General features: G+C 46.5%; 7 non-coding genes and 2 pseudogenes across 7 annotated transcripts; all 9 read right to left on the bottom strand.

Annotated features, from left to right (window-relative positions):
- Positions 1 to 486: 486 nt before the first annotated feature.
- Positions 487 to 677, bottom strand: LOC142688172 (U2 spliceosomal RNA). Its single transcript, XR_012857325.1, has one exon. It is a non-coding gene; the product is annotated as a U2 spliceosomal RNA (small nuclear RNA).
- Positions 678 to 1,978: 1,301 nt separating this feature from the next.
- Positions 1,979 to 2,169, bottom strand: LOC142688160 (U2 spliceosomal RNA). Its single transcript, XR_012857314.1, has one exon. It is a non-coding gene; the product is annotated as a U2 spliceosomal RNA (small nuclear RNA).
- A 1,301-nt stretch (positions 2,170 to 3,470) lies between these two features.
- On the bottom strand, positions 3,471 to 3,661 carry LOC142688148 (U2 spliceosomal RNA). Its single transcript, XR_012857303.1, has one exon. It is a non-coding gene; the product is annotated as a U2 spliceosomal RNA (small nuclear RNA).
- A 1,301-nt stretch (positions 3,662 to 4,962) lies between these two features.
- Positions 4,963 to 5,161, bottom strand: LOC142688387 (U2 spliceosomal RNA). The gene has a single exon (XR_012857496.1). It is a non-coding gene; the product is annotated as a U2 spliceosomal RNA (small nuclear RNA).
- A 6,335-nt stretch (positions 5,162 to 11,496) lies between these two features.
- On the bottom strand, positions 11,497 to 11,687 carry LOC142688136 (U2 spliceosomal RNA). The gene has a single exon (XR_012857292.1). It is a non-coding gene; the product is annotated as a U2 spliceosomal RNA (small nuclear RNA).
- Positions 11,688 to 12,988: 1,301 nt separating this feature from the next.
- LOC142688124 (U2 spliceosomal RNA) lies at positions 12,989 to 13,179 on the bottom strand. Its single transcript, XR_012857281.1, has one exon. It is a non-coding gene; the product is annotated as a U2 spliceosomal RNA (small nuclear RNA).
- A 1,301-nt stretch (positions 13,180 to 14,480) lies between these two features.
- On the bottom strand, positions 14,481 to 14,651 carry LOC142688389 (U2 spliceosomal RNA; annotated as a pseudogene).
- Positions 14,652 to 21,050: 6,399 nt separating this feature from the next.
- On the bottom strand, positions 21,051 to 21,241 carry LOC142688112 (U2 spliceosomal RNA). The gene has a single exon (XR_012857270.1). It is a non-coding gene; the product is annotated as a U2 spliceosomal RNA (small nuclear RNA).
- A 1,301-nt stretch (positions 21,242 to 22,542) lies between these two features.
- On the bottom strand, positions 22,543 to 22,717 carry LOC142688345 (U2 spliceosomal RNA; annotated as a pseudogene).
- Positions 22,718 to 27,703: the final 4,986 nt, after the last annotated feature.

Genomic DNA, 27,703 nt, shown 5'->3' with positions numbered 1-27,703 from the left:
GGACGACAGTACATTCCATCACATCCATGTAGTGTACACAGGTAGGTCCATTGTGGCGGGCAGGCAGGCAGGCAGGCAGGCAGGCGGGCGGGCGGGCGGGCGGGCGGCTTTAATGGCTGTTTGCTGTTCCCCTACTCCACTCCGCTATTTGACTGTGGTGCTGCATCAATCAGTGGCTGGCTCAGGTGCAGCTCTTTAACCTACCTAGGAGGGAGGGCGGAGAGAAGACAAGGAAGGTGAATGAGCTGTTCCAATGTGAAATGCCGGAAACACAGAAACACAGAAGACACACACACAACAAGAGGTGGCAATGTATTAATTAATTGCATTTAATAAATGAGCTCATTATCACACATGACTGTACAAATGCATTGTCCAACAGGTGTTGAAATAATGGGATTAAAAGGGGAGATCCCATCAGAAAGACAAAAACAATAGCAAACACAAATAGCACTTTTGGAATCTGATTTTAGTCAACACATAAGGGAAGGGTGCACCGGTCCTGGAAATACTGCAATACCAGGTCAATGCGTGGAGTGGACAGAGCAAGCTCTATTTCCATCTCCCTGTTCTAAAAATCCATTTAATATATGGTCCCCAGATAGGGGACGTATCAGATATTAAACTGATAAGAACAGATACTACACTTGATCTTAGCCAAAAGGCCGAGAAGCGATAACCCGAGCGGCCCTTGCCTTGCCCGAGCCTGTCCCATACTGCTGTTCACCCCTTGCAGCGATTGATTCAGCCTACTCCTAGGCAATTCCATGGGGCCCTGCAGGCTCACACACATTTACAGCTACTAAGCGGGAGGTGAATAAAGGCCGGAGAGGAAGCTACACAGGATTTGCTTCTTTTGCTTGCACCACAATGCAGTGCTGAAAGAGGAGGAATCTACATAAAAACGCCTTCCTGGCAACGCCCAAATGCCCTCCTGCCATGCAGATAAACACTGGCAGCGGCAGCAAGTGCATGCCCACAGCCACCCCTTGTTCCTTCACACCTTGTATCAGCTTTAATCCAGTCCAGTCCGGTGCTGCCTGCTGAGCAGCACTGACCAACACTGCCTGGGCCCAGGCTTTTATCTCTGAGGCAGGCCCCATTATGATGTCAGAAAGCTGGCTCTGGAATCCTGAGGGCTCCACTATGACACGTGCAAAGTTCCGTCTGAACTTTATATAAGACGGTGCGGCTCAGTCAGTCACTCAGTGTTGCCTGAGAGGGCAACACTGCAACAGCCGGCCGCCAGGCTGTCTTTTTTTTGCACATTTATTTGCCTCCAGGAGGCCACAAGAGGGAGACAAGGGACTGCAAAATGGAAAATAAGCATCCACCAACTTTACAGACAACTTCTCTTTGCTCCTACAACCTCCATCCTTGCACAGTTTGTTATTCTTCTAGGTAACATAGTAACAAATCCAAATTGCTGCTCTCTTTGTAGGCAAGCAAGGCTTTGTTGCAACTGCAATTCTTACTTCTTCTTGAAATGTAGGGACGACAGTACATTCCATCACATCCATGTAGTGTACACAGGTAGGTCCATTGTGGCGGGCAGGCAGGCAGGCAGGCAGGCAGGCGGGCGGGCGGGCGGGCGGGCGGCTTTAATGGCTGTTTGCTGTTCCCCTACTCCACTCCGCTATTTGACTGTGGTGCTGCATCAATCAGTGGCTGGCTCAGGTGCAGCTCTTTAACCTACCTAGGAGGGAGGGCGGAGAGAAGACAAGGAAGGTGAATGAGCTGTTCCAATGTGAAATGCCGGAAACACAGAAACACAGAAGACACACACACAACAAGAGGTGGCAATGTATTAATTAATTGCATTTAATAAATGAGCTCATTATCACACATGACTGTACAAATGCATTGTCCAACAGGTGTTGAAATAATGGGATTAAAAGGGGAGATCCCATCAGAAAGACAAAAACAATAGCAAACACAAATAGCACTTTTGGAATCTGATTTTAGTCAACACATAAGGGAAGGGTGCACCGGTCCTGGAAATACTGCAATACCAGGTCAATGCGTGGAGTGGACAGAGCAAGCTCTATTTCCATCTCCCTGTTCTAAAAATCCATTTAATATATGGTCCCCAGATAGGGGACGTATCAGATATTAAACTGATAAGAACAGATACTACACTTGATCTTAGCCAAAAGGCCGAGAAGCGATAACCCGAGCGGCCCTTGCCTTGCCCGAGCCTGTCCCATACTGCTGTTCACCCCTTGCAGCGATTGATTCAGCCTACTCCTAGGCAATTCCATGGGGCCCTGCAGGCTCACACACATTTACAGCTACTAAGCGGGAGGTGAATAAAGGCCGGAGAGGAAGCTACACAGGATTTGCTTCTTTTGCTTGCACCACAATGCAGTGCTGAAAGAGGAGGAATCTACATAAAAACGCCTTCCTGGCAACGCCCAAATGCCCTCCTGCCATGCAGATAAACACTGGCAGCGGCAGCAAGTGCATGCCCACAGCCACCCCTTGTTCCTTCACACCTTGTATCAGCTTTAATCCAGTCCAGTCCGGTGCTGCCTGCTGAGCAGCACTGACCAACACTGCCTGGGCCCAGGCTTTTATCTCTGAGGCAGGCCCCATTATGATGTCAGAAAGCTGGCTCTGGAATCCTGAGGGCTCCACTATGACACGTGCAAAGTTCCGTCTGAACTTTATATAAGACGGTGCGGCTCAGTCAGTCACTCAGTGTTGCCTGAGAGGGCAACACTGCAACAGCCGGCCGCCAGGCTGTCTTTTTTTTGCACATTTATTTGCCTCCAGGAGGCCACAAGAGGGAGACAAGGGACTGCAAAATGGAAAATAAGCATCCACCAACTTTACAGACAACTTCTCTTTGCTCCTACAACCTCCATCCTTGCACAGTTTGTTATTCTTCTAGGTAACATAGTAACAAATCCAAATTGCTGCTCTCTTTGTAGGCAAGCAAGGCTTTGTTGCAACTGCAATTCTTACTTCTTCTTGAAATGTAGGGACGACAGTACATTCCATCACATCCATGTAGTGTACACAGGTAGGTCCATTGTGGCGGGCAGGCAGGCAGGCAGGCAGGCAGGCGGGCGGGCGGGCGGGCGGGCGGCTTTAATGGCTGTTTGCTGTTCCCCTACTCCACTCCGCTATTTGACTGTGGTGCTGCATCAATCAGTGGCTGGCTCAGGTGCAGCTCTTTAACCTACCTAGGAGGGAGGGCGGAGAGAAGACAAGGAAGGTGAATGAGCTGTTCCAATGTGAAATGCCGGAAACACAGAAACACAGAAGACACACACACAACAAGAGGTGGCAATGTATTAATTAATTGCATTTAATAAATGAGCTCATTATCACACATGACTGTACAAATGCATTGTCCAACAGGTGTTGAAATAATGGGATTAAAAGGGGAGATCCCATCAGAAAGACAAAAACAATAGCAAACACAAATAGCACTTTTGGAATCTGATTTTAGTCAACACATAAGGGAAGGGTGCACCGGTCCTGGAAATACTGCAATACCAGGTCAATGCGTGGAGTGGACAGAGCAAGCTCTATTTCCATCTCCCTGTTCTAAAAATCCATTTAATATATGGTCCCCAGATAGGGGACGTATCAGATATTAAACTGATAAGAACAGATACTACACTTGATCTTAGCCAAAAGGCCGAGAAGCGATAACCCGAGCGGCCCTTGCCTTGCCCGAGCCTGTCCCATACTGCTGTTCACCCCTTGCAGCGATTGATTCAGCCTACTCCTAGGCAATTCCATGGGGCCCTGCAGGCTCACACACATTTACAGCTACTAAGCGGGAGGTGAATAAAGGCCGGAGAGGAAGCTACACAGGATTTGCTTCTTTTGCTTGCACCACAATGCAGTGCTGAAAGAGGAGGAATCTACATAAAAACGCCTTCCTGGCAACGCCCAAATGCCCTCCTGCCATGCAGATAAACACTGGCAGCGGCAGCAAGTGCATGCCCACAGCCACCCCTTGTTCCTTCACACCTTGTATCAGCTTTAATCCAGTCCAGTCCGGTGCTGCCTGCTGAGCAGCACTGACCAACACTGCCTGGGCCCAGGCTTTTATCTCTGAGGCAGGCCCCATTATGATGTCAGAAAGCTGGCTCTGGAATCCTGAGGGCTCCACTATGACACGTGCAAAGTTCCGTCTGAACTTTATATAAGACGGTGCGGCTCAGTCAGTCACTCAGTGTTGCCTGAGAGGGCAACACTGCAACAGCCGGCCGCCAGGCTGTCTTTTTTTTGCACATTTATTTGCCTCCAGGAGGCCACAAGAGGGAGACAAGGGACTGCAAAATGGAAAATAAGCATCCACCAACTTTACAGACAACTTCTCTTTGCTCCTACAACCTCCATCCTTGCACAGTTTGTTATTCTTCTAGGTAACATAGTAACAAATCCAAATTGCTGCTCTCTTTGTAGGCAAGCAAGGCTTTGTTGCAACTGCAATTCTTACTTCTTCTTGAAATGTAGGGACGACAGTACATTCCATCACATCCATGTAGTGTACACAGGTAGGTCCATTGTGGCGGGCAGGCAGGCAGGCAGGCAGGCAGGCGGGCGGGCGGGCGGGCGGGCGGCTTTAATGGCTGTTTGCTGTTCCCCTACTCCACTCCGCTATTTGACTGTGGTGCTGCATCAATCAGTGGCTGGCTCAGGTGCAGCTCTTTAACCTACCTAGGAGGGAGGGCGGAGAGAAGACAAGGAAGGTGAATGAGCTGTTCCAATGTGAAATGCCGGAAACACAGAAACACAGAAGACACACACACAACAAGAGGTGGCAATGTATTAATTAATTGCATTTAATAAATGAGCTCATTATCACACATGACTGTACAAATGCATTGTCCAACAGGTGTTGAAATAATGGGATTAAAAGGGGAGATCCCATCAGAAAGACAAAAACAATAGCAAACACAAATAGCACTTTTGGAATCTGATTTTAGTCAACACATAAGGGAAGGGTGCACCGGTCCTGGAAATACTGCAATACCAGGTCAATGCGTGGAGTGGACAGAGCAAGCTCTATTTCCATCTCCCTGTTCTAAAAATCCATTTAATATATGGTCCCCAGATAGGGGACGTATCAGATATTAAACTGATAAGAACAGATTTTTTTTTTTTTTTTTTTTTTTTTTTTTTTTTTTTATTAAACCATTCAGGTTTTTTTGAATAAAACCGAGAACTGTAGTTGTTCAAACCACCTCTCTATTTTTCAAAAAATCTCATCACTCTGGTTCATTATTTTATTTTTCCATCAAATACAAGATAAATCAAACAAAATTCCTCAAACTAAATACCTCCATTTTAACATTCGCCATATCCCTTCCGCATCCATACCTCTTTCTAGATCCCATTTATAATAAAAATACAATTTAGCCAATACCATACTAACCACATCCTCCATCTCAAATACTTCTCTTTTATACACATTCAAATTCCTCGTATTCCACAATACCTCTTTCACACAAGTCAAAAAAATCCACAACACTCTATCCTTTTCACTACCCAAACTACACAAACCAAACAAGACAATTTCATACGTCAAACTCTTCAAACCAGTCAATTCTTCGCACAACCCACTCAACTTTTTCCAAACATCCTTTGCATGCTTACACGACCAAAACACATGACTCACATCCTCATCATCCCCACAACCTTCTCTCGGACACCTTTCAGATGCAACCAAACCTCTTCTTTTCTGAACACTCCTTACAGGCAACACTCCATGTACCGACATCCATAATAAATCTTTCTGCTTATTTGACACATCATACGTAACAATCTTCTTCCACACAGACTTAGACTCCATCGAATTCAAACCATTTACAGAACACATCACATTATTCATACACATACTTCTCACAACATTCTTTTCTCTCAAAAATCTCTCCATTCTTACATCCTCTAGCTGGAACTTTTTGATAAATTTTTCTACATACAAATACCACCCCGTGCACTGGAAAGCAATTGGTTTACATAAATTTCGTTTTTCCCAACTTAGACGCTGAATCACCGTTCCAGCTAGATATTTAGACATTCTGGAAGCCTTGGATTCCTTAAATAAAAGCTCTACAAAAAAACGTACACAATTAATTCCAATGAAAATCTCCAAATTTGGGAAATCAAGGCCTCCATTACGTCTGCTTTTCATTAGAATTTCTCTCCTTGCCTTCTCAATCCCGCTCCCCCATAGAAAAAGGAACAAAACTCTATTAACTTTTTTTAACATAGCAACAGCAGGAGGAAAAACCAGAGCAACATATAAAATCATAGGTAGAATAATACTTTTGACAATTAAAACCTTCCCCGAAAAAGAAAGATCCCTCATTCTCCACATTTCCAACTTTCGCACAATCCTACCACCTAACTCATCCCAACTTTCTTTCCCTTTCAGCTCATCATCAAACACAATACCCAAAATTTTCACACCATTCACCTGTTCCATATCAGAATCACACACTCGCTCATTACTGAAAAAAATTTTAAATTTGCTCTTACCCCAATTTATTTTAAAAGCAGACGCAATACAAAACATATTTACAATCAACTTCACTCTGGACATATCATACACTGAATCACACAATACACAAATATCATCCATATATCCCAAAGCTTTCACACGCTTTCCATCACACCCGGGCACCACCAAACCTTTCACAACCTTATCATTTCTAATCATTTGCAACAATGGTTCAATCGCACAAATAAAAAGGATGGGAGACAACGGACAACCCTGTCGCACACCAGACCTAATACTAAATGATTCTGAAAAAAACCCATTCACCTGCACACAACTCTTTGCATTCGCGTATAATTTCTTCAACAAACTCACAAACTGAACCGGAAAACCCATTCTCTCTAACACTTTGAACAAAAACACATGCGCCACACGATCAAACGCTTTCTCAAAATCTAACGCACACACAATCACCTTCTTATTCCGACCCTTACAATCCTCAAGCATGTCCCGCACCAACGCCACGTTCTCATGCAATTTCCTTTTCGGTACCGCACATACCTGATCCTCATCAATTACACACCCAATCACATCTCTCATACGATTCGCAATCAGCTTGGCAAAAATTTTATAATCCGTATTCAGCAAAGTAATTGGTCGCCAATTTTCTAACCGTCTCTTATCTCCTTTTTTATGCAACAGAACTACCATACCCTTCTTCATCACATCACACATATTCGTCCCAGAAAACAACACTCTCATAACATCAATAACATCCTTCCCAATTATATCCCAATATTTCCCATAGAAATCAGCTGGTATTCCATCGATCCCTGGAGACTTATTTTTGGCCATACTTCCCACCACATCCTTTACTTCACCATCCATAATCTCACCAAGCAAAAGCTCACATTCACTTTCAGGAACAAAATTACACACAATATCCAAAAACTCATCATCGTCACCCAGATCACACTTCGTCACATCATACAGTTGTTTATAAAAATCAGACACCACATCAATCACATCCTTACCAAACACCTCTTTATCATCCTTATCCAATAACACATTCATACCACTTTTCCCACCACACATTTTTTTAAAGAAAAATCTAGTGCACTTCTCGTGATTATCTCTAACCTCCACCTTAGACCTAAATATTATTTCTTTCCCTTTCTCTCGGAACCACTCCTTAATATCTTTTTTTGTTTTTTCCAAATCGTGTCTTACATCCATACCCAAATTTTTACATTGTTGAAGGAACGTCATCCGCATATTAAAGCGTGAATATTGCAATCTTTTCCTTCTCGCTCTTCTATACCCTATCTGTCTAAAAAACCCACCAATCTTTTTTTTCACCCATACCCACCATTCACACACATTAGAGAAAGAACTTTTCTTCCTAACCCAAAACCCATATTTTTTCCCAAACCTAGTTTTTACCCTTTCATCACTCAGAAAACTAACATTCATCTTCCATACCCCTCTACCATAAAAGAAATTATTTATAACAAAAACCCCCAACAAACACTCGTGATCTGAAAACCACACTCTCTCCTGCGCATAATCTACACATTTCATTGCTGAAATAGAAAAAAAGAAAAAGTCCAGACGAGAATCCGTTCTTCCGTCATCGGCATGGTACGTAAATGGACCTGGTTTCCTGGTGACAGCGTCCTGCAAAGCAAAGTCCTGCAAAATTTGATTCCACAAACTTCCGGTAGCGTCCACATTAGACTCTGTGGATCCAGCTCGGGCCTGCTTCTCCAGGATACAGTTAATATCACCGACAATAATAACAGGAACTTTACCATGTAGAAAAAATTTTAAACTATCAAAAAGTGCCAACCTATCAGATTTCACAGCATGGCCATAGATATTGATAAGCCTAAACTGCCATCCCTTATAGGATAGTAACACACAGACACATCTTCCTTCCTGAATGATCTGAGTCTGTTTGATGACAAACTCATTATTTTTGAAGAGAATACCAATTCCATCATTCCTATTTGTGGAAGAAAAGGACCAAATTGCTTCCCCAAACTTCCATTCTTCTTTCCTAGGCATTTTTGATAAACCACATTCTTGTACGCAAACAATGTCACTGCCCTTAGAGGCCAAAAAGTCCAGGACTGCAGCACGCTTGTGAGCAGAGGAGAACACCCGTACATTTTGTGAGACAATCTTTAATCTCAAAGACATGCGGGCATAGTATGGTTAGTGGAAAAGCAAGCCATGAAATAGCCAGAACATATCACGTCCCAGGGAAATACATTGCTCTTTCCAGATTTGCCACATTGACTTCACTGAGGAAACCTTCCCCAGGAGAGCTGGGTACTTCTGAGGCCACCTCAGATGACTTAGGGCTACAACTAGAGTCACTGTCCAGCAATGAGAAAGGATTTGCATGAGCAGAATCTTCCAACAAACCAATCTTCAGTCTCTTCACCGCCTTTCCAGATTTCCCCCTTTTTGAGACAACTTTGTGGAAAATTTCCGCACTAGTGGCACTAGGCATCCTGGCCTCCTTCTCGTCCTCCTCCGATATTGACCACTCCACTTTAGCTGAGTCTTCCGTTTTTGACTCTGGGCTAGAGAAAGACAAAATTTGCATACTTGCATCATTATCAGGGTATGCACACCCACTAGGTGGCGCTGTGTCTTCACCTTCCATAGGTATAACCACAGGTGTCTCATCAACAGTTGGCTCTGCAGGAGGGACCACACCCAACTCCATGCTGTCAGTATGTGAGGTTAGAACCTCTCCTAATCCAGCTTTCCCAGGGTCCTGAGAAGCAGCCACAGAAACACTGCCAGCAGGCTCTGAAATTACATCAGAAGAGGCAGCAAGGGAACTTGTTGTTCTCACCTGTCTGCCCCATGTCCTTCTCTCTTGCCCTAAGAAGGGAAACACCTTTGGGCATTTTCTACAGGTATGACCAGGCAAACCACAAATATCACACCTGGATGGGGAAATGCATGCACTAACCTCATGTCCTGTTTCCTTGCAATTTCTGCAAACCTTGCCTTTACATGCATCTTTAGTATGCCCGTAGGAAAAACATGATCTGCAAAATGATGGCATATCTTGGTAGTAAAGATATCCCTTGTTCCCACCAATGGAAAAATTAGCAGGAGGATTCATCACTCCTCCAATACAGCTGGAGTCAGGTTTCAGCCTGACCCAGTACTTGATATCACCATTGAAAACTCCCCATAGGTTCTTCTGCTCCACACCTCCTCTAACATGGGTACAGTAGTGAGCTAAAAAGGCCCTGACCAGCCTTCTATCCAGAAATGGGTTATACATGTGGATGGTAATACATTTCTCCACTGCTGAGAAAAGAGGTAGCACTTCAATAGATTTTAAAGCCTCATGCATATGTTTCTCCTTGAGCAACTGAAAAACATTTAGACAGTAGGCGGCCTCAAAAAAGGATACGTCATACGTAGCAATATTGCTGAAAGCTTGGATACAGAATACCTCTACCAATGTGACTCCAGCCAGGTCCAGAAGGATGTTCTCAATGATGTGCCCAGTATCCACTTCTTCTCTCCTCTGCTCATTCACCACAAAACGAATTGTATTCCGCACAGCTGCCATCTTGATGAGGAATGCCCAACGGCACGATGATCGCTCCCAAAAACGTCGGAGAGGACTCCACGAAAGACCGAACCCCCGGCCCAGACCAGGCAATAAACCTGATCTGAGCCAAAAGGCCGAGAAGCGATAACCCGAGCGGCCCTTGCCTTGCCCGAGCCTGTCCCATACTGCTGTTCACCCCTTGCAGCGATTGATTCAGCCTACTCCTAGGCAATTCCATGGGGCCCTGCAGGCTCACACACATTTACAGCTACTAAGCGGGAGGTGAATAAAGGCCGGAGAGGAAGCTACACAGGATTTGCTTCTTTTGCTTGCACCACAATGCAGTGCTGAAAGAGGAGGAATCTACATAAAAACGCCTTCCTGGCAACGCCCAAATGCCCTCCTGCCATGCAGATAAACACTGGCAGCGGCAGCAAGTGCATGCCCACAGCCACCCCTTGTTCCTTCACACCTTGTATCAGCTTTAATCCAGTCCAGTCCGGTGCTGCCTGCTGAGCAGCACTGACCAACACTGCCTGGGCCCAGGCTTTTATCTCTGAGGCAGGCCCCATTATGATGTCAGAAAGCTGGCTCTGGAATCCTGAGGGCTCCACTATGACACGTGCAAAGTTCCGTCTGAACTTTATATAAGACGGTGCGGCTCAGTCAGTCACTCAGTGTTGCCTGAGAGGGCAACACTGCAACAGCCGGCCGCCAGGCTGTCTTTTTTTTGCACATTTATTTGCCTCCAGGAGGCCACAAGAGGGAGACAAGGGACTGCAAAATGGAAAATAAGCATCCACCAACTTTACAGACAACTTCTCTTTGCTCCTACAACCTCCATCCTTGCACAGTTTGTTATTCTTCTAGGTAACATAGTAACAAATCCAAATTGCTGCTCTCTTTGTAGGCAAGCAAGGCTTTGTTGCAACTGCAATTCTTACTTCTTCTTGAAATGTAGGGACGACAGTACATTCCATCACATCCATGTAGTGTACACAGGTAGGTCCATTGTGGCGGGCAGGCAGGCGGGCAGGCAGGCAGGCGGGCGGGCGGGCGGGCGGGCGGCTTTAATGGCTGTTTGCTGTTCCCCTACTCCACTCCGCTATTTGACTGTGGTGCTGCATCAATCAGTGGCTGGCTCAGGTGCAGCTCTTTAACCTACCTAGGAGGGAGGGCGGAGAGAAGACAAGGAAGGTGAATGAGCTGTTCCAATGTGAAATGCCGGAAACACAGAAACACAGAAGACACACACACAACAAGAGGTGGCAATGTATTAATTAATTGCATTTAATAAATGAGCTCATTATCACACATGACTGTACAAATGCATTGTCCAACAGGTGTTGAAATAATGGGATTAAAAGGGGAGATCCCATCAGAAAGACAAAAACAATAGCAAACACAAATAGCACTTTTGGAATCTGATTTTAGTCAACACATAAGGGAAGGGTGCACCGGTCCTGGAAATACTGCAATACCAGGTCAATGCGTGGAGTGGACAGAGCAAGCTCTATTTCCATCTCCCTGTTCTAAAAATCCATTTAATATATGGTCCCCAGATAGGGGACGTATCAGATATTAAACTGATAAGAACAGATACTACACTTGATCTTAGCCAAAAGGCCGAGAAGCGATAACCCGAGCGGCCCTTGCCTTGCCCGAGCCTGTCCCATACTGCTGTTCACCCCTTGCAGCGATTGATTCAGCCTACTCCTAGGCAATTCCATGGGGCCCTGCAGGCTCACACACATTTACAGCTACTAAGCGGGAGGTGAATAAAGGCCGGAGAGGAAGCTACACAGGATTTGCTTCTTTTGCTTGCACCACAATGCAGTGCTGAAAGAGGAGGAATCTACATAAAAACGCCTTCCTGGCAACGCCCAAATGCCCTCCTGCCATGCAGATAAACACTGGCAGCGGCAGCAAGTGCATGCCCACAGCCACCCCTTGTTCCTTCACACCTTGTATCAGCTTTAATCCAGTCCAGTCCGGTGCTGCCTGCTGAGCAGCACTGACCAACACTGCCTGGGCCCAGGCTTTTATCTCTGAGGCAGGCCCCATTATGATGTCAGAAAGCTGGCTCTGGAATCCTGAGGGCTCCACTATGACACGTGCAAAGTTCCGTCTGAACTTTATATAAGACGGTGCGGCTCAGTCAGTCACTCAGTGTTGCCTGAGAGGGCAACACTGCAACAGCCGGCCGCCAGGCTGTCTTTTTTTTGCACATTTATTTGCCTCCAGGAGGCCACAAGAGGGAGACAAGGGACTGCAAAATGGAAAATAAGCATCCACCAACTTTACAGACAACTTCTCTTTGCTCCTACAACCTCCATCCTTGCACAGTTTGTTATTCTTCTAGGTAACATAGTAACAAATCCAAATTGCTGCTCTCTTTGTAGGCAAGCAAGGCTTTGTTGCAACTGCAATTCTTACTTCTTCTTGAAATGTAGGGACGACAGTACATTCCATCACATCCATGTAGTGTACACAGGTAGGTCCATTGTGGCGGGCAGGCAGGCAGGCAGGCAGGCAGGCGGGCGGGCGGGCGGGCGGGCGGCTTTAATGGCTGTTTGCTGTTCCCCTACTCCACTCCGCTATTTGACTGTGGTGCTGCATCAATCAGTGGCTGGCTCAGGTGCAGCTCTTTAACCTACCTAGGAGGGAGGGCGGAGAGAAGACAAGGAAGGTGAATGAGCTGTTCCAATGTGAAATGCCGGAAACACAGAAACACAGAAGACACACACACAACAAGAGGTGGCAATGTATTAATTAATTGCATTTAATAAATGAGCTCATTATCACACATGACTGTACAAATGCATTGTCCAACAGGTGTTGAAATAATGGGATTAAAAGGGGAGATCCCATCAGAAAGACAAAAACAATAGCAAACACAAATAGCACTTTTGGAATCTGATTTTAGTCAACACATAAGGGAAGGGTGCACCGGTCCTGGAAATACTGCAATACCAGGTCAATGCGTGGAGTGGACAGAGCAAGCTCTATTTCCATCTCCCTGTTCTAAAAATCCATTTAATATATGGTCCCCAGATAGGGGACGTATCAGATATTAAACTGATAAGAACAGATACTACACTTGATCTTAGCCAAAAGGCCGAGAAGCGATAACCCGAGCGGCCCTTGCCTTGCCCGAGCCTGTCCCATACTGCTGTTCACCCCTTGCAGCGATTGATTCAGCCTACTCCTAGGCAATTCCATGGGGCCCTGCAGGCTCACACACATTTACAGCTACTAAGCGGGAGGTGAATAAAGGCCGGAGAGGAAGCTACACAGGATTTGCTTCTTTTGCTTGCACCACAATGCAGTGCTGAAAGAGGAGGAATCTACATAAAAACGCCTTCCTGGCAACGCCCAAATGCCCTCCTGCCATGCAGATAAACACTGGCAGCGGCAGCAAGTGCATGCCCACAGCCACCCCTTGTTCCTTCACACCTTGTATCAGCTTTAATCCAGTCCAGTCCGGTGCTGCCTGCTGAGCAGCACTGACCAACACTGCCTGGGCCCAGGCTTTTATCTCTGAGGCAGGCCCCATTATGATGTCAGAAAGCTGGCTCTGGAATCCTGAGGGCTCCACTATGACACGTGCAAAGTTCCGTCTGAACTTTATATAAGACGGTGCGGCTCAGTCAGTCACTCAGTGTTGCCTGAGAGGGCAACACTGCAACAGCCGGCCGCCAGGCTGTCTTTTTTTTGCACATTTATTTGCCTCCAGGAGGCCACAAGAGGGAGACAAGGGACTGCAAAATGGAAAATAAGCATCCACCAACTTTACAGACAACTTCTCTTTGCTCCTACAACCTCCATCCTTGCACAGTTTGTTATTCTTCTAGGTAACATAGTAACAAATCCAAATTGCTGCTCTCTTTGTAGGCAAGCAAGGCTTTGTTGCAACTGCAATTCTTACTTCTTCTTGAAATGTAGGGACGACAGTACATTCCATCACATCCATGTAGTGTACACAGGTAGGTCCATTGTGGCGGGCAGGCAGGCAGGCAGGCAGGCAGGCGGGCGGGCGGGCGGGCGGGCGGCTTTAATGGCTGTTTGCTGTTCCCCTACTCCACTCCGCTATTTGACTGTGGTGCTGCATCAATCAGTGGCTGGCTCAGGTGCAGCTCTTTAACCTACCTAGGAGGGAGGGCGGAGAGAAGACAAGGAAGGTGAATGAGCTGTTCCAATGTGAAATGCCGGAAACACAGAAACACAGAAGACACACACACAACAAGAGGTGGCAATGTATTAATTAATTGCATTTAATAAATGAGCTCATTATCACACATGACTGTACAAATGCATTGTCCAACAGGTGTTGAAATAATGGGATTAAAAGGGGAGATCCCATCAGAAAGACAAAAACAATAGCAAACACAAATAGCACTTTTGGAATCTGATTTTAGTCAACACATAAGGGAAGGGTGCACCGGTCCTGGAAATACTGCAATACCAGGTCAATGCGTGGAGTGGACAGAGCAAGCTCTATTTCCATCTCCCTGTTCTAAAAATCCATTTAATATATGGTCCCCAGATAGGGGACGTATGAGATATTAAACTGATAAGAACAGATTTTTTTTTTTTTTTTTTTTTTTTTTTTTTTTTTTTTTTTTTTTTTTTTTTTATATTTTTTTTTTTTTTTTATTAAACCATTCAGGTTTTTTTGAATAAAACCGAGAACTGTAGTTGTTCAAACCACCTCTCTATTTTTCAAAAAATCTCATCACTCTGGTTCGTTATTTTATTTTTCCATCAAATACAAATTAATTCAAACAAATTCCTCAAACTAAATACCTCCATTTTAACATTCGCCATATCCCTTCCGCATCCATACCTTTTCCTAGATCCCATTTATAATAAAAATACAATTTAGCCAATACCATACTAACCACATCCTCCATCTCAAATACTTCTCTTTTATACACATTCAAATTCCTCGTATTCCACAATACCTCTTTCACACAAGTCAAAAAAATCCACAACACTCTATCCTTTTCACTACCCAAACTACACAAACCAAACAAGACAATTTCATACGTCAAACTCTTCAAACCAGTCAATTCTTCGCACAACCCACTCAACTTTTTCCAAACATCCTTTGCATGCTTACACGACCAAAACACATGACTCACATCCTCATCATCCCCACAACCTTCTCTCGGACACCTTTCAGATGCAACCAAACCTCTTCTTTTCTGAACACTCCTTACAGGCAACACACCATGTACCGACATCCATAACAAATCTTTCTGCTTATTTGACACATCATACGTAACAATCTTCTTCCACACAGACTTAGACTCCATCGAATTCAAACCATTTACAGAACACATCACATTATTCATACACATACTTCTCACAACATTCTTTTCACTCAAAAATCTCTCCATTCTTACATCCTCTAGCTGGAACTTTTTAATAAATTTTTCAACATACAAATACCACCCTGTGCACTGAAAAGCAATTGGTTTACATAAATTACGTTTTTCCCACCTTAGACGCTGAATCACCGTTCCAGCTAGATACTTAGACATTCTGGAAGCCTTGGATTCTTTAAAAAAAAGCTCTACAAAAAAACGTACACAATTAATTCCAATGAAAATCTCCAAATTTGGGAAATCCAAGCCTCCATTACGTCTACTTTTCATTAGAATTTCTCTCTTTGCCTTCTCAATCCCGCTCCCCCATAAAAAAAGGAACAAAACTCTATTCACTTTTTTTAACATAGCTACAGCAGGAGGAAAAACCAGAGCAACATATAAAATCATAGGAAGAATAATACTTTTGACAATTAAAACCTTCCCCGAAAAAGAAAGATCCCTCATTCTCCACATTTCCAACTTTCTCACAATCCTACCACCTAACTCATCCCAACTTTCTCTCCCTTTCAGCTCCTCATCAAACACAATACCCAAAATTTTCACACCATTCACCTGTTCCATATCAGAATCACTCACCCGCTCATTACTGAAAAAAATTTTAAATTTGCTCTTACCCCAATTTATTTTTAAAAGCAGACGCAATACAAAACATATTTACGATCAACTTCACTCTGGACATATCATACACTGAATCACACAATACGCAAATATCATCCATATATCCCAAAGCTTTCACACGTTTTCCATCACACCCGGGCACCACCAAACCTTTCACAACCTTATCATTTCTAATCATTTGCAACAATGGTTCAATCGCGCAAATAAATAGGATAGGAGACAACGGACAACCCTGTCGCACACCAGACATAATACAAAATGATTCTGAAAAAAACCCATTCACCTGCACACAACTCTTTGCATTCGCATATAAATTCTTCAACAAACTCACAAACTGAACCGGAAAACCCATTCTCTCTAACACTTTGAACAAAAACACATGCGCCACACGATCAAACGCTTTCTCAAAATCTAACGCACACACAATCACCTTCTTATTCCGACCCTTACAATCCTCAAGCATGTCCCGCACCAACGCCACGTTTTCATGCAATTTCCTTTTCGGTACCGCACATACCTGATCCTCATCAATCACACACCCAATCACATCTCTCATACGATTCGCAATCAGCTTGGCAAAAATTTTATAATCCGTATTAAGCAAAGTAATTGGTCGCCAGTTTTCTAACCGTCTCTTATCTCCTTTTTTATGCAACAAAACTACCATACCCTTCTTCATCACATCACACATATTAGTCCCAGAAAACAACACTCTCATAACTTCTATAACATCCTTCCCAATTATATCCCAATATTTCCCATAGAAATCAGCTGGTATTCCATCGATCCCTGGAGACTTATTTTTAGCCATACTTCCCACCACATCCTTTACTTCACCATCCATAATCTCACCAAGCAAAAACGCACATTCACTTTCAGGAACAAAATTACCCACAATATCCAAAAACTCCTCATCATCACCCAGATCACACTTCTTCACATCATACAGTTTTTTATAAAAATCAGACACCACATCAATCACATCCTTACCAAACACCTCTTTATCATCCTTATCCAATAACACATTCATTCCACTTTTCCCACCACACATTTTTTTAAAGAAAAATCTAGTGCACTTCTCATGATTATCTCTAACCTCCACCTTAGACCTAAATATAATTTCTTTCCCTTTCTCTCGGAACCACTCCTTAATATCTTTTTTTGTTTTTTCCAAATCGTGTCTTACATCCATACCCAAATTTTTACATTGTTGAAGGAACGTCATCCGCATATTAAAGCGTGAATATTCTAATCTTTTCCTTCTCGCTCTTCTATACCCTATCTGTCTAAAAAACCCACCAATCTTTTTTTTCACCCATACCCACCATTCACACACATTAGAGAAAGAACTTTTCTTCCTAACCCAAAACCCATATTTTTTCCCAAACCTAGTTTTTACCCTTTCATCACTCAGAAAACTAACATTCATCTTCCATACCCCTCTACCATAAAATAAATTATTTATAACAAAAACCCCCAACAAACACTCGTGATCTGAAAACCACACTCTCTCCTGCGCATAATCTACACATTTCATTGCAGAGGTAGAAAAAAAGAAAAAGTCCAGACGAGAATCCGTTCTTCCGTCATCGGCATGGTAAGTAAATGGACCTGGTTTCCTGGTGACAGCGTCCTGCAAAGCAAAGTCCTGCAAAATTTTATTCCACAAAACTCCGGTAGCGTCCACATTAGACTCTGTGGATCCAGCTCGGGCCTGCTTCTCCAGGATACAGTTAATGTCCCCAACAATAATTACAGGAACTTTACCGTGTAGAAAAAATTTTAAAGTATCAAAAAGTGCCAACCTATCAGATTTCACAGCATGGCCATAGATATTGATAAGCCTAAACTGCCATCCCTTATAGGCTAGTAACACACAGACACATCTTCCTTCCTGAATGATTTGAGTCTGTTTGATGACAAACTCATTATTTTTAAAAAGGATACCAATTCCATCATTCCTATTTGTGGAAGAAAAGGACCAAATTGCTTCCCCAAACTTCCATTCTTCTTTACTAGGATTTTTTGACAAACCACATTCTTGTACACAAACGATGTCACTGCCCTTAGAGGCCAAAAAGTCCAGGACTGCAGCACGCTTGTGAGCAGAGGAGAACACCCGTACATTTTGAGAGACAATCTTTAATCTCAAAGACATGCGGGCATAGTATGGTTAGTGCAATGTAAAGCCATGAAATAACCAGAACATATCACGTCCCAGGGAAATACATAGCTCTTTCCAGATTTGCCACATTGACTTCACTGAGGAAACCTTCCCCAGGAGAGCTGGGTACTTCTGAGGCCACCTCAGATGACTTAGGGCTAGAACTGGAGTCACTATCCAGCAAAGAAAAAGGATTTGCATGAGCAGAATCTTCCAACAAACCTATCTTCAGTCTCTTCACCGCCTTTCCAGACTTGCCCCTTTTTGAGACCACTTTATGGAAGATTTCCGCACTAGTGGCACTAGGCATCCTAGCCTCCTTCTCATCCTCCTCTGATATTGACCACTCCACTTTAGCTGAGTCGTCCATTTTTGACTCTGGGCTAGAAAAAGACAAAATTTGCATACTTGCACCATTATCATGGGAAGCACACCCAATAGGTGGCGCTGTGTCTTCACCTTCCATAGGCATAACAACAGGTGTTTCCTCAACAATCGGCTCTGCAGGAGGGACCACACCCAACTCCATGCTGCTAATATGTGAGGTTAGAACCTCTCCTAGTACAGCTTTCCCAGGGTCCTGAGAAGCAGCCACAGAAACACTGCCAGCTGGCTCTGGAGTTATATCAGAAATGGCAGCAAGGGAACTTGTTGTTCTCACCTGTCTGCCCCATGTTCTTCTCTCTTGCCCTAAAAAGGGAAACACCTTTGGACATTTTCTGCATGTATGACCAGGCAAACCACAAATGTCACACCTGGATGGGGAAATACACGCACTAGCCTCATGTCCTATTTCCTTGCAATTTCTGCAAACCTTGCCTTTACATTCATCTTTGGTATGCCCGTAGGAAAAACAGGATCTACAAAAGCAAGGCATATCCTGGTAGTACAGATATCCCTTGTTCCCACCAATGGAAAAATTTGCAGGAGGATTCATCACTCCTCCAATACAGCTGGAGTCAGGTTTCAGCCTGACCCAGTACTTGATATCACCATTAAAGACTCCCCATAGGTTCTTCTGCTCCACACCTCCTCTAACATGGGTACAGTAGTGAGCTAAAAAAGCCCTGACCAGCCTTCTATCCAAAAATGGGTTATACATATGAATTGTTATACATTTTTCCACTGCAGAAAAAAGAGGTTGCACTTCAATGGATGTTAAAGCCTCATGCATGTGTTTCTCCTTGAGCAACTGAAAAACGTTTAAACAATAGGCAGCCTCAAAAAAGGATACATCATATGTAGCAATATTGCTAAAAGCTTGGATACAGAATACCTCTACCAACTTAACTCCAGCCAGGTCCAGAAGGATGTTCTCAATGATATGTCCAGTATCAACTTCGTCTCTCCTCTGCTCATTCACCACGAAACGGATAGTGTTACGCACAGCTGCCATCTTGATATGAAATGCCCAACGGCACGGTGATCGCTCCCAAAAACGTCGGAAAGGACTCCACGAAAGGCCGAACCCCCCGGCCCAGACCAGGCAATGAACCTGATCTGAGCCAAAAGGCCGAGAAGCGATAACCCGAGCGGCCCTTGCCTTGCCCGAGCCTGTCCCATACTGCTGTTCACCCCTTGCAGCGATTGATTCAGCCTACTCCTAGGCAATTCCATGGGGCCCTGCAGGCTCACACACATTTACAGCTACTAAGCGGGAGGTGAATAAAGGCCGGAGAGGAAGCTACACAGGATTTGCTTCTTTTGCTTGCACCACAATGCAGTGCTGAAAGAGGAGGAATCTACATAAAAACGCCTTCCTGGCAACGCCCAAATGCCCTCCTGCCATGCAGATAAACACTGGCAGCGGCAGCAAGTGCATGCCCACAGCCACCCCTTGTTCCTTCACACCTTGTATCAGCTTTAATCCAGTCCAGTCCGGTGCTGCCTGCTGAGCAGCACTGACCAACACTGCCTGGGCCCAGGCTTTTATCTCTGAGGCAGGCCCCATTATGATGTCAGAAAGCTGGCTCTGGAATCCTGAGGGCTCCACTATGACACGTGCAAAGTTCCGTCTGAACTTTATATAAGACGGTGCGGCTCAGTCAGTCACTCAGTGTTGCCTGAGAGGGCAACACTGCAACAGCCGGCCGCCAGGCTGTCTTTTTTTTGCACATTTATTTGCCTCCAGGAGGCCACAAGAGGGAGACAAGGGACTGCAAAATGGAAAATAAGCATCCACCAACTTTACAGACAACTTCTCTTTGCTCCTACAACCTCCATCCTTGCACAGTTTGTTATTCTTCTAGGTAACATAGTAACAAATCCAAATTGCTGCTCTCTTTGTAGGCAAGCAAGGCTTTGTTGCAACTGCAATTCTTACTTCTTCTTGAAATGTAGGGACGACAGTACATTCCATCACATCCATGTAGTGTACACAGGTAGGTCCATTGTGGCGGGCAGGCAGGCAGGCAGGCAGGCAGGCGGGCGGGCGGGCGGGCGGGCGGCTTTAATGGCTGTTTGCTGTTCCCCTACTCCACTCCGCTATTTGACTGTGGTGCTGCATCAATCAGTGGCTGGCTCAGGTGCAGCTCTTTAACCTACCTAGGAGGGAGGGCGGAGAGAAGACAAGGAAGGTGAATGAGCTGTTCCAATGTGAAATGCCGGAAACACAGAAACACAGAAGACACACACACAACAAGAGGTGGCAATGTATTAATTAATTGCATTTAATAAATGAGCTCATTATCACACATGACTGTACAAATGCATTGTCCAACAGGTGTTGAAATAATGGGATTAAAAGGGGAGATCCCATCAGAAAGACAAAAACAATAGCAAACACAAATAGCACTTTTGGAATCTGATTTTAGTCAACACATAAGGGAAGGGTGCACCGGTCCTGGAAATACTGCAATACCAGGTCAATGCGTGGAGTGGACAGAGCAAGCTCTATTTCCATCTCCCTGTTCTAAAAATCCATTTAATATATGGTCCCCAGATAGGGGACGTATCAGATATTAAACTGATAAGAACAGATACTACACTTGATCTTAGCCAAAAGGCCGAGAAGCGATAACCCGAGCGGCCCTTGCCTTGCCCGAGCCTGTCCCATACTGCTGTTCACCCCTTGCAGCGATTGATTCAGCCTACTCCTAGGCAATTCCATGGGGCCCTGCAGGCTCACACACATTTACAGCTACTAAGCGGGAGGTGAATAAAGGCCGGAGAGGAAGCTACACAGGATTTGCTTCTTTTGCTTGCACCACAATGCAGTGCTGAAAGAGGAGGAATCTACATAAAAACGCCTTCCTGGCAACGCCCAAATGCCCTCCTGCCATGCAGATAAACACTGGCAGCGGCAGCAAGTGCATGCCCACAGCCACCCCTTGTTCCTTCACACCTTGTATCAGCTTTAATCCAGTCCAGTCCGGTGCTGCCTGCTGAGCAGCACTGACCAACACTGCCTGGGCCCAGGCTTTTATCTCTGAGGCAGGCCCCATTATGATGTCAGAAAGCTGGCTCTGGAATCCTGAGGGCTCCACTATGACACGTGCAAAGTTCCGTCTGAACTTTATATAAGACGGTGCGGCTCAGTCAGTCACTCAGTGTTGCCTGAGAGGGCAACACTGCAACAGCCGGCCGCCAGGCTGTCTTTTTTTTGCACATTTATTTGCCTCCAGGAGGCCACAAGAGGGAGACAAGGGACTGCAAAATGGAAAATAAGCATCCACCAACTTTACAGACAACTTCTCTTTGCTCCTACAACCTCCATCCTTGCACAGTTTGTTATTCTTCTAGGTAACATAGTAACAAATCCAAATTGCTGCTCTCTTTGTAGGCAAGCAAGGCTTTGTTGCAACTGCAATTCTTACTTCTTCTTGAAATGTAGGGACGACAGTACATTCCATCACATCCATGTAGTGTACACAGGTAGGTCCATTGTGGCGGGCAGGCAGGCAGGCAGGCAGGCAGGCGGGCGGGCGGGCGGGCGGGCGGCTTTAATGGCTGTTTGCTGTTCCCCTACTCCACTCCGCTATTTGACTGTGGTGCTGCATCAATCAGTGGCTGGCTCAGGTGCAGCTCTTTAACCTACCTAGGAGGGAGGGCGGAGAGAAGACAAGGAAGGTGAATGAGCTGTTCCAATGTGAAATGCCGGAAACACAGAAACACAGAAGACACACACACAACAAGAGGTGGCAATGTATTAATTAATTGCATTTAATAAATGAGCTCATTATCACACATGACTGTACAAATGCATTGTCCAACAGGTGTTGAAATAATGGGATTAAAAGGGGAGATCCCATCAGAAAGACAAAAACAATAGCAAACACAAATAGCACTTTTGGAATCTGATTTTAGTCAACACATAAGGGAAGGGTGCACCGGTCCTGGAAATACTGCAATACCAGGTCAATGCGTGGAGTGGACAGAGCAAGCTCTATTTCCATCTCCCTGTTCTAAAAATCCATTTAATATATGGTCCCCAGATAGGGGACGTATCAGATATTAAACTGATAAGAACAGATTTTTTGATTGAAAAATGCTTTATTGACAATCAATCGTCATCATACAAACATTACTGCGACGCAGCGCAAGCCATGAAGCAGCAAATAATAAATAATAACAGTCGTCAAACATAACATGACAGTATAATACACAGTACAGGCTAGCCTATGCTATACATTACACCACATGCTACACTAACATTCTTGCATTCACTAAAGCCAAACAACAAAGCATTACAGACAAGTGATGGGATAGGGGAGTGGGTAGGAGGGGATAGGGAAGGGGGAAATCACAGGCCCGAAGCTTTATTGAAAGACAACACACAAGAAGGGAGAGTGGGGGGAAGGGGAGTATCAGTCCTCTTCCTCATCGACGTCCGGGCTGTCCCAGGTGGAATAGTCTCTGAGCAGGCTGTGGATCAGCCTGCGGCAGTCCTGGACGGACACACTCTCTCTCCGCAAAATCAGACGGTTCCTGGCAAACCATATAGCGTCCTTAAAGCAGTTCATAAGGCGCCAGGCTTCCTGGATTGCTCCATCCGTGGTATTCCCAGGAAATAGTCCATAAAGTACCGAGCGGTACGACAGTCTGTTCCTGGGTACTGAGTCCTTGAGTTCATGTTCCAAGGCTTTCAACAGACCCTGTGCAAAGGGGCACTGCCAGAAAATGTGCAAAGATGTTTCCTCCGTGAAGGGGCACCTGGGGCAGTACCGGGTCTTGCACAGGTTGCGGGCATGCATGAATGACCTAAGAGGCAGTCCTCCCTGGATGGCCATCCATGAAATGTCCTTGTGCCCGTTGGTCAACCTGCCAGATGACACGTTAGTCCAAACAGTCTCCAACGTGTCGGCATGAAGCCCTGGAACAGACTCCAGTGAGTCCTTTGCTCTGATGTGCTTGTGGATCGTCTTAGGTTTCCACAAGTCGGGCTTAAGACCCTCCAGTTGATGCTCCCTCACGAACCGGACGACATCTCCGTAGAACCAGGGAGCGTGCCAGTTGTAAGGGAAGGAGCTGTCCCACTTGTCCCAGCCAAAACCTCGCCAGAGGGGAAGGAGGAAGTAGCGGGACATGGCCTTGCCCGCAGAGCCGTTTGCTGTCCTCAGAGTCCTACGAACACAGTCACATACAAAAGCGATCCGCAGCAGAGTGGGAATGTCGGGTATACCCTTCCCACCTTTGCGGGGCTCCTTGTACATAACAGTCCGCTTTACTCTGTCCATTTTCGAGCCCCAGATGAAGCGAAACACAGTCCTGGTAATGGCCCTCGAGACGGTGGCAAGAGGGGGCCATGCCTGTGCAGTGTATTGTAGCACAGGCAAGACTTCGTTACGCAGGACCATTGCTTTGCCCTCAATAGTGAGTTGTCTGAGGCTCCACAGTCCGATCCTTTGGTTGACTTTGGCCAAGCGTTCTTCCCACGACTTTAGGGCTGCACCTTCCTTACCGAACCAGACTCCCAGAATTTTGATGAAGTCCGGCTTGATAGTAAACGGGAAGGAGGCAGGAGAAGGCAGGTACCACTTTCCGAAGAGCATGGCTTCCGACTTCCCGCAGTTGACTTTTGCCCCTGAAGCGCGTCCGAACTCCTCACAGGTCTGGACGAGTGCAGTCACCGAACTCTGGTCAGCGCAGAAGACGGTCACGTCGTCCATGTACAGCGAGCATTTGACCTCGAAGTGTCCTGGACCTGGTGCGGTGATCCCTCTGATCTCTCCATTCTGCCGGATAGCCTCTGCGAAGAGCTCTATAACACAAACAAAAAGGAGAGGTGAAAGAGGACAGCCTTGTCTAACCCCCGACGATACAGGAAAGGGGTCAGTCTTCCAGCCGTTCACCAGCACCGAGCTGTAAATGTCGCAATACATCAGGTTAACATACAAACAGAACAACCTGCCAAGCCGCAGCCTACGCAGAGCCTTACCCATGAATTCGTGAGAGACCCGGTCAAAAGCCTTCTCCTGATCCAGACTGACCAGGGCCGCGTGTGTACGGCGGCTTTGCATGTAATGCACCGTGTCCCTCACCAGGGCAAGACTGTCGGCCACCCTACGGCCAGGAATGCCGCAGGTTTGGTCCGATCCGATGATCTGTCCGATGACAACCTTCAGTCTGTTGGCCAATACTTTGGCGAGGATCTTGTAGTCCACGTTCAGGAGAGAGATGGGACGCCAGTTTTTCAGGTCACATCTCTCCCCCTTCCGCTTATACAAGATCGTGATCATGCCTTCTCTCAAGGACGGTGGCATTCTACCCTCCACCACCATCTCCTCATAGAGCTCCAGCAGGTCCGGACTGATCAAGTCCCCCAGCGCTACATAGAGCTCTGCTGGGAGACCATCACTGCCCGGGGTCCTGCCGGGTCTGAAGGATTTAGCGGCAGAGAGCAGTTCCTCCACCGTCAGGGGTACATCCATAGCCTCCGTACCTGCAGGATCAAGATGATTAGTGATACCTGACAGGAATTTATCGGCGGCTTCGGGGTCAGTGGTTTTCCGGGAGTAGAGGCTTCGGTAGTAGTCTGTGACGACTCCCATCACCTCCTTCTTCCCAGAATGCATGTTTCCGGTCTCATCTCGAAGTTCCTTCAGGGGCGTGTGGCCGGCATGGAGTTTCCTGAAAAAGAACGAGTTACATTTCTCACCCTTCTCCAGGTTCTCCACCTTGGAACGAAAGACAATTCGCTTGGATTCCTCCTCAAAGTGCCTTTTCAGGCCCTTTTTGGCTTCCTCCAGCTCCTTCCTGACGTCCCAGCCGCATTGAAGGAGGTCTTGCAGGGATCGCAGCTGACGCTGCATCTCTCTGAAGTCTCTCTTCCTCTCACACGCCTGTTGACGACTTTTTGCCTGAAAGAAACAACGAAATTCAACTTTAACATATTCCCACCAGTCACAGGTTTTGTCAAAGAAAACTTTATCATTCCTCCAAACAATATAGGCGTCTCTAAGTTCCGCCAGTACCTCCTCTCTTTCCAGCAGGGCACAATTCAGCTTCCAGGAGCCAGGGCCGGGAGGAAAACCGTGGCCGATGGCACCCTGGAAGAGAATGGCCCTGTGGTCAGAGAAGAAGCAGGGGACCATGGAGTGCCCATGCTGCTTGACTGCCCGGGAGGTGAACACAAAGTCAATCCGAGAACGAAGTGAGCCATCGGGTCGGCTCCATGAATAGTTCACAGAGCCAATCCCCATGGAGCCCACAACGTCCTGCAAGGATGCTTCGGTTACCATCTCGATAAGCAGTTTGGAACTGACATCCAGTTTGATTGAAGTGCCGGAACTTCGTCCATCCTCTTCGATGGGGCAGTTGAAGTCCCCGGCCATCACCACTGCCCTAGTGGTGGCGAGCTGGGTCCGCAGGGTCTGGAATAGTTCCAGGCGCTCAGCCTTCATAGGGGGAGCGTATACGTTGATGAGCCTAATCGGCTCTCCTGCCCAGGAACCGTCTACGACCAACAAGCGGCCGCAGGCGAGCTCCTGGACAGAGTCAACAGTAAATACGCTTCCCCTAATCAGGATGGCAACCCCTGCAGACTTACAGTCGCCCCCACCAGACCAGTAGGACGGGCCATGGGTCCACTGCCTGGCCAGATGATGGTATGACCTGGAAGAGGGGAGAGTACATTCCTGCAGCATAAATACATCACTCGACTGCTTGGAAAGAAAAGTTAGCACCATCTGACATCTAGTCCTATCTCTAACACTCCTCACATTGAGGCTAAAGATGTTAAGTTTAGCAGCCATGGGGGAGAATAAAGAAGGTTAGTGCAAACGATACACCTTAGTTACCAGTCCGGTCGGGCGGATCCTCCTCTCCTGGCGGGTCCGAAAGATCCAGCAGGCCCTCTGACAAAAATTGTTCCAGGATTGTAGCCACCTGGATGTCTGTTGTGAAGTCGATGACCTCAGGTTCAGACACGAGTTCCTCCACCATCTGCTCCATTTCCTCCTGCTGCGCAAGGGAATCTTCGCAGATTTCCACGACTTGTCGCTTTGAGGACTCAGCAGCTGGGCTGTCCCTCACCTTTCTCTTCCTCTGGATGGCACCTGAGGAGACAAGAGGGGGAAAATCCTCCAGGGAGAGGACTCCAGCAGCTGGAGGGGAAGATGTTAGTGCTGCTGGAGCTGGGGAGAAGGGAGGCTGGGTTGGGAGAGGTGCAGGTGACAGGACCACTGAGATGGGTGGGTAGGAGAAGGTGAGAGCCTCAGTGGGGGTGACAGGGGTTGGGGACGGGGGGGTGGGGAGGGCCGGGCGAGGGAGGGTGGGAAGGGTAGGGCGAGGGAGGGCCGGGAGACGGGGGGGAGGGACTGTCGTCTTCTTACCATCCTTCTTATTCCCGGTCTTCTGCGCCGCTGGAGCTCTGGCTGGGGCGGGGTTCCCTCTGGCCGGAGCTTTCGCCGCTACAGTTGCCCAGGATCGATCCCTCTTCGGGCAGTCCTTGTAGGAGTGGGCTGCTTGTCCGCAGAGGTTGCACATTGTCCGTTTCGGGCAGTCTTTGGTCTCGTGTCCTGTTACCCGGCAGTTCTTGCAGGCGTCCTCCTTGCAGTCCTTCACCGAATGACCCTTCTTGCTGCATCTCCTGCAGATCTGCGGCATGTCCGGGTAGTAGATGAGGCCGTAGGAGTTGCCCAGCGAGAATGACTGGGGCAGGTGTTGGAGGCCGTCTTCCGCGCTGGAATCCTTGTTCAGTCGGACGATTACCGACCACTTGCCAGTCCAGAAGCCGAGTCCGTTCAGGATGTGGGTGGGTTCCCTCACCACTGTGCAGAACCGCTTCAGGAGCGTGGTGATGTCTTTGCCGGGGGTGTGTGGGTTCCGCATTGAGACCGTCACCCGCCTTTCCTCTCTTTGGACAGGGCAGTTGCCCACAAAGCGAGAGAAAGGGGATTCAGGCCTCGCCGCTTTCACCATCTCCCAGTACCTTCTGCAGATGTTGATCGAAGCGAAGGTCACGAAGAACATCCCGGTCATGAAGGCCTGGATGCTGATGGTCTCCGGCTTAGCAAAGCCCTGGTCCAGGAGCATCTTCT

This window comes from Rhinoderma darwinii, assembly GCF_050947455.1.
Source record: "Rhinoderma darwinii isolate aRhiDar2 chromosome 5 unlocalized genomic scaffold, aRhiDar2.hap1 SUPER_5_unloc_25, whole genome shotgun sequence".
Taxonomy (NCBI): domain Eukaryota; kingdom Metazoa; phylum Chordata; class Amphibia; order Anura; family Rhinodermatidae; genus Rhinoderma; species Rhinoderma darwinii.
The sequence above is the reverse complement of the archived record's forward strand: the minus strand, read 5'-3'. Positions and strand labels throughout refer to the sequence as shown.